Raw genomic sequence first — 6,953 nt, 5'->3', positions numbered from 1 at the left:
AACGTGCTTCAGGGCTTTGCTCAGCTCAAGTAAGACAGGAGCTGGTTTACTTCTGCTTTCATTCCTCTTAACTTCCTGTCCTGGTCAGCTTACCCATGGCAGTCCCTCCTTCAGTCCGGGCTGCCCTTCAGCCCTGTGGCAGATGGGCAAAGCTTGTGTTCCGTGGCTCTCTGCCCAGGGTGGCCTGGCTTCAGTTCACAGGTTCAGCTTTGTGCCAAAGAGTTGCTGGGCAAGACTTTGTTGTTGTTGTTACGATGATCATTATTGTCATTACTGTAATTATTTTCTAGAATCTTGCTTATTTCACCAGCCTGAACCTCCTGGTGTCTCTCCCACTCTTGTGTTGGTTTTTACTCCCTCCAGAGGATGCAGCAGCAGAGGTTTCATGGCTGCATGTGGGTCAGCTTGGCTCCTTTTTTAGTTCTGTTGAATATTTATGCTGTTTCTCAAACAAGTGCCAATAAATGGAGGGGGGGGAACAAAGAAGAAGAAGAAGAAATGTGTTCTGCTGGGTTTGCACTTTGCTACAGATGTAACCATGGTCTTGTTTTCCTCTGTGATTAAAAGGTTTTAATGTTAAAGCAGAGTCTCTCTCTTGCACCCAGCCTCCTGCTTTGGCCCTTCAAAGTCTCTTCTCTTTCCTTAGTTCTGTGACAAAGGGAGGAAGGCTCAAGGATGAAACTAAGCAAAGCCAAAGGACTTCAACAGCTCAACGTGGCCCTAGTTTAGCCCTAGAGGGACTCAGAGTGAAATGGGACTTGGGGTGACTTGGGGCTGTGGGTTGATGAAGAGCTCCCCAGGAGCCAGCAATGGTCCCTGGCAGCCCAGCAGGCAGCTGTGTGCTGAGCTGCAGCCAGAGCAGGGAGAGCAGCAGCACAGGGAGGGGATTCTGCCCCTCTGCCAGACCCCACCTGCAGCACTGCCTCCAGTTCTGGGGCCCCCAGCACAAGAAGGACCTGGAGCTGCTGGAGAGGGGCCAGAGGAGGCATTGAAGATCATCAGAGGGTTGGAGAACCACTCCTATGGGAATAGGCTCAGGGAGCTTGGGCTGTTCAGATGGGAGAAGAGAAAGCTGCAAGGAGACCTTAGAGCAGCCTTCCAGTACCTGGATGAGGTACTGGAGAGGGACCTTTGGCAAGGGCTTGTAGTGACAGGATGAGGGGCAATGGCTGTGAGCTGGAAGAGGAGCTACTGGTGTGACAGCAGCCATAACCACCCCTGAACTCACAAACTCCTCCTGGCAGTGTTGCCTCTCTGCTGGTTCCCCATTCACTGCTGAGCAATGACCCCTGGAGCTCTGCTTCCTTGAGTGCTGTGGGTACAGGACTATGGCATCTGCTGTCCCTCAGCTGAGATGAGTTTATGTCACAAGTGTTGGTGCCTTTGTCTTCCAGAAGCAGCAGGCAGCTTTCTTAGGCCATATTGAAGGCTCTGCTCATTCCTATTTATCACAGGCTCACAGGGTATTAGGGGCTGGAAGGGACCTGTGGAGATCATCAAGTCCAACCCCCCTGCCAGAGCAGGAGCAGAGAATCCAGCACAGGTCACACAGGAACACATCCAGGCAGGGATAGAAAGTCTCCAGGGAAGGAGACTCCAGAACTTCTCTGGGCAGCCTGCTCCAGGGCTCTGTGAGCCTCACAGTGAAGAAGTTCCTCCTCCTGTTGAGGTGGAACCTCCTGTGCTGGAGTTTCTATCCATTGCCCCTTGTCCTATCACAGGGAGCAACTGAGCAGAGCCTGTCCCCTGCCTCCTGACCCCCAACCCTCAGGTATTGATAGACATTGATCAAATCCCTCTCAGCCTTCTCCTCTCCAGCCCCAGGGCTCTCAGCCTCTCCTCCCCAGGCAGTGCTCCAGTCCCTTCAGCATCCTTGTAGCCCTCCTTTGGACTCTCCAGCAGATCCCTGTCCCTCCTGACCTGGGGGGGGCCCAGAACTGGATGCACTGTTCCAGGTGAGGTCTTTCTAGGGCAGAATCGAGGGGGAGGAGAACCTCCCTGGATCTTCTGCCCACCAAATATTATGCTCAGGTTTTAAAAACACCACGGAAAGTATTTATTACTAGAGAGACACTTGTTTGGGTTCTGCAAGTGTTTCAGGGCACACAGCCAGGTCCCTGCAGGGCTGTGCCACTCCTCTCCAGTGGCACCTTCCCAAAGCCATGCCTGTGAGCAGCCCTGGAGTGGTCTGCTTGAAAACTCTCCTGCAGGATTTGTTGGGCAGCTAAATGGGGTCCTGGGCCCACCTGTCTTCCTTGACACCTGAGAGGTGTTTCTCATCCTCCCACCTTCTGCAGAAGGGCAGAGCTGCTGAGGGAACACTGATAACCATGCCAGTGCCCAGGGGACTTTAATTTTGGCATGAGTGCTTCAGTGGCCGCTGCATTTAGCAGAGGAACAGATTCCTCATGCTGGGAGAGAGCCACAAGTGCCAGGGAGGAGCAGCTCTGTGTCAGCCAGGTTCACTTACCATAGAATCATAGAATCAATAAGGTTGGGAAAGACCTCAAGGATCATCAAGTCCAACCTGTCACCCAACACCTCCTGACAGCTAAACCATGGCTCCAAGTGCCACATCCAAGCCTGTTTTGAGCACCTCCAGGGATGGGGACTCCATCACCTCCCTGGGCAGCACATTCCAGTGGCCAATTACTCTTTCTGGGAAGAACTTTCTCCTCACCTCCAGCCTAAACCTCCCCTGGCACAGATTGAGACTGTGCCATCTTGTTCTGGTGCTGCTTGCCTGGGAGAAGAGACCAACCCCCACCTGGCTACAACCTCCCTTCAGGGAGTTGTAGAGAGCAAGAAGGTCTCCCCTGAGCCTCCTCTTCTCCAGGCTAAGCAACCCCAGCTCCCTCAGCCTCTCCTCACAGGGGTTGTGCTGCAGACCTCTCACTTGCTAGGGTCTTCTCTATGTCTTCTCTGCCTGAACACTTAACAGGTGCCCACAGTCCTGCAGATATTAGCATGAGAACTGAATCCTAAATTAGTTCATTTTAACCTTTGTTCAGAAACCCTGAGGGTGAAAATGATCACCAGCCTGTACAAACAGCACGGGGCTCCAGAGCCTTGCAGTGGGGAGAGTGAGATGATGATGTGGGGAGACCTAATAGCAGCGTGCCAGTATCTCGAGGGGGCTACAAGAAGGCTGGAGAGAGGCTGCTTACCAAAGCCTGCAGGGACAGGATGAGGGCAATGGCTTCAAACTAGAGCAGAGCAGATCTAGATCTGCTCTTTAACATCTTTATTGATGATCTGGATGAGGGCATTGAGTCCATCAACAGTAAATGTGCAGATGACACCCAGCTGGGGGCAGGAGTTGATCTGCTGGAGGGTGGAGAGGCTCTGCAGAGGGACCTCGACAGGCTGGACAGATGGGCAGAGTCCAAGGGCAGGAGATTGAACACATCCAAGTGCCAGGTGCTGCACATTGGCCACAGCAACCCCAGGCAGTGCTACAGGCTGGGGTCAGAGTGGCTGAGAGCAGCCAGGCAGAGAGGGACCTGGGGGTGCTGGTTGATGGCAGGCTGAACATGAGCCTGCAGTGTGCCCAGGCAGCCAGGAGGGCCAATGGCATCCTGGCCTGCATCAGGAACAGTGTGGCCAGCAGGAGCAGGGAGCTCATTCTGCCCCTGTACACTGCACTGGTTAGGCCACACCTTGAGTCCTGTGTCCAGTTCTGGGCTCCTCAGTTTAGGAAAGATGTTGAGATGCTGGAAGGTGTCCAGAGAAGGGCAACAAAGTTGGGGAGGGGTCTGGAGCACAGCCCTGTGAGGAGAGGCTGAGGGAGCTGGGGTTGCTTAGCCTGGAGAAGAGGAGGCTCAGGGGAGACCTTCTTGCTCTCTCCAACTCCCTGAAGGGAGGTTGTAGCCAGGTGGGGGGGGTGATCTCTTCTCCCAGGCAAGCAGCACCAGAACAAGAGGACACAGTCTCAAGCTGTGCCAGTGGAAGTTTAGGCTGGAGGTGAGGAGAAAGTTCTTCACTGAGAGAGTAATTGGCCACTGGAATGTGCTGCCCAGGGAGGTGGTGGAGTCCCCATCCCTGGAGGTGTTCAAGAGGGGATTGGATGTGGCACTTGGTGCCATGGTCTAGTTGTCAGGAGGTGTTGGGTGACAGGTTGGACTTGATGATCCTTGAGGTCTTTCCCAACCTTATTGATTCTATGATTCTACAAACAAGAGACTCCTGGATCTGGTTTACAGGCTGAGGCAAGCTCCCTTCTGTGTGAATGGATTACTAGGGCAAGTTAGTCTGAAGTATGAGATCTGTGCTCCTGAGAAAGGAAAGGGGTGATGGAACTTGGCATGTAGAAGGAAAGCTGCTGGAAGCCAGGTGTCTTAAACACACATTGACAAATGAGGCCCTCAGCACAGTGATTTAGTGCCAAAGCTGCTTGGCAGCCTCTTTCCAGTTTAGGCTTGTTGGTTATCTGTTGCTTATCAGATGCTTCCTACACCTGGACACAGAGTGAAATACCTCAGGTCTGGCTTTGACAATTCCCAGCTCGCTGATTCCAGGAAGGATCTCTCTGCTTTGCTGCTGGAAATGCAGTGCTGTGCACAGGCCTCTCCTGGAGCTGCTGCAAATGCCACTGCTGAGCTGTTTCAGTAAGAGCAGGGACCATCACCACCTGCCAGCAGGCTTGGTCAGCTTCCTGGGGCATGCTTGGAGAAATGTCAGCAGCTCAGCACTTCCCTTTTCAGGGGCTGGAGCAGCATCCAGGTGATCTGCAGCCTCAGGGAGATCTCCAGCAGCTGCAATCCCTGGACCCCTGGAGCCTGCCCCTGGAGCTCTGAATGAGAGCTGTTGGGTCTGCTGCAGATTGAAGCATGCTGTGATTCACTCCTCCAGAGGAAACAAAGCTGGCTAAGCATTTTCTGATCCAGACAAGTGCAAACACCTACAGGAGATCATGTCCCAAGCCTATAGCTACGAGGAGTGACGCTGCTGAAGGTGATCTCAGCAGCACTCCCAGCTCCTGCCTGCCAGCTCTGCTTGTTGGAGAGACTGGTGCCATGGCAAGTGCTGGGTAAACAAGATGGTTCTTTCTGCTGGATCATCTTAAACCCCTCCCAAGTGCCTGCTGAAAGTGCTTTTCCACTGCAAGGAAGTGACTGGTTTGGTTTGTTTGTGTGGACAGCCAGGAATGGGAAATGATGTGAACACTTAACTGCTTTGCCTGGTGTCTGTAACAGGAGGCAGATTCACTGTCCTCAGGTCTCATTTCCAGAGGCACCCAGTGTCCTCCAGCACTAGTAAGCAGAGGTGTGTCCCTGCAGAAAGCCAGGGATAGATGCATCAGAAAACAGAACTCTTGCATATCCACCTGGTGAAGCTCAGCCAGTGTCTCCCTGTGGCCATGCCTAACATAGAATCATAGAACTGTCAGGGTCGGAAGGGACCTCAAGGCTCAGCCAGTTCCAACCCCCCTGCCATGGCCAGGGACACCTCACACTACAGCAGGTTGCTCACAGCCACATCCAGCCTGGCTGCAAACACCTCCAGGCAGGAGGCTTCCACCACCTCCCTGGGCAACCTGTGCCAGGCTCTCACCACCCTCATGGGGAACAACTTCTTCCTCACATCCAATCTCAATCTCCCCACTTCTAGTTTTGTTCCATCCCCCCCAGTCCTATCACTCCCTGACACCCTCAAAAGTCCCTCCCGAGCTTTCTTGGAGCCCCCTTCAGATACTGGAAGGCCACAATTAGGTCTCCTCAGAGCCTTCTCTTCTCCAGACTGCACAGCCCCAACTCCCTCAGTCTGTCCTCAGAGCAGAGCAGCTCCAGCCCTCTGCTCATCCTCGTGGCCCTTCTCTGGACACCTTCCAGCCCCTCCAGATCCTTCCTGGCACAGAGGCTCCAGAACTGGCCCCAGAGCTCCAGCTGTGGTCTCAGCAGAGTGGAGCAGAGGGGCAGAATCCCCTCCCTGGCCCTGCTGGCTCTGCTTCTCTTGCTGCAGCCCAGCCTCTGCTTGGCTCTCTGGGCTGCAAGTGCTCACTGCTGGCTCCTGTTGAGCTTCTCCTCCCCCAGCACCCCCAAGGCATTTTCTTCAAGGCTCATTTGATACATCCCACTCCCCTCAGGGCTCAACTGAAACTGAGCTCAGGTCTTTTGTTTTCCCAACCCTGGAGTGAAGCTGTGTTGTGCTGGAACCTCCCTGAAACAGGAACCAGTCAGAATTCACACTTGTCAGGCTTATTTTGCCCAGGTGCCCCTTTTGACCTGCACCCCCCGAGTTACACTCTGCATTGAGGAACTGGTTTGTGTGCACTGCTCCTTGCTCCTGGAAAAGAAGTGGCTTTAGAGCTGCTGATAGCTTTTTGTTACTGATTTCTTTGGGCAAGGTCTTTTTCTGCACCAGTTGCTTCTCTTCACAGAATCACAGAAGGGTAAGGGATGGAAAGGACCTCTGGAGATCATCAAGTCCAATCCCCCTGCCAGAGCAGGGTCACCTAGGGCAGGTCACACAAGAACACAATCCAGGTGGGTTTGGAATGTCTCCAGAGCAGGAGACTCCACAACCTCTCTGGGCAGCCTGCTCCAGGGCTCTGTCACCCTCACAGGGGAAAAGTTTTTCCTTATGTTCTCATGGAACTTCTTAAATATGAATGCTGGCAGTTTGGGTCTCTGCTGTCCTGTCACCTCGCTTCCCAAGTGTCCTGTGTGTGCTGTCCTGTCACCTCGCTTCCCAAGTGTCCTGTGTGTGCTGTCCTGTCACCTCACTTCCCAAGTGTCCTGTGTGTGCTGTCCTGTCACCTCACATCCCAAGTGTCCTGTGTGTGCTGTCCTGTCACCTCACTTCCCAAGTGTCCTGTGTGTGCTGTCCTGTCACCTCACATCCCAAGTGTCCTGTGTGTGCTGTCCTGTCACCTCACTTCCCAAGTGTCCCCTGTGTGCTGTCCTGTCACCTCACTTCCCAAGTGTCCTGTGTGTGCTGTCCTGTCACCTCAC

Source organism: Dryobates pubescens, chromosome 18 (assembly GCF_014839835.1).
Source record: "Dryobates pubescens isolate bDryPub1 chromosome 18, bDryPub1.pri, whole genome shotgun sequence".
In the NCBI taxonomy this organism is placed as follows: domain Eukaryota; kingdom Metazoa; phylum Chordata; class Aves; order Piciformes; family Picidae; genus Dryobates; species Dryobates pubescens.
This window is presented reverse-complemented; position numbering follows the sequence as displayed.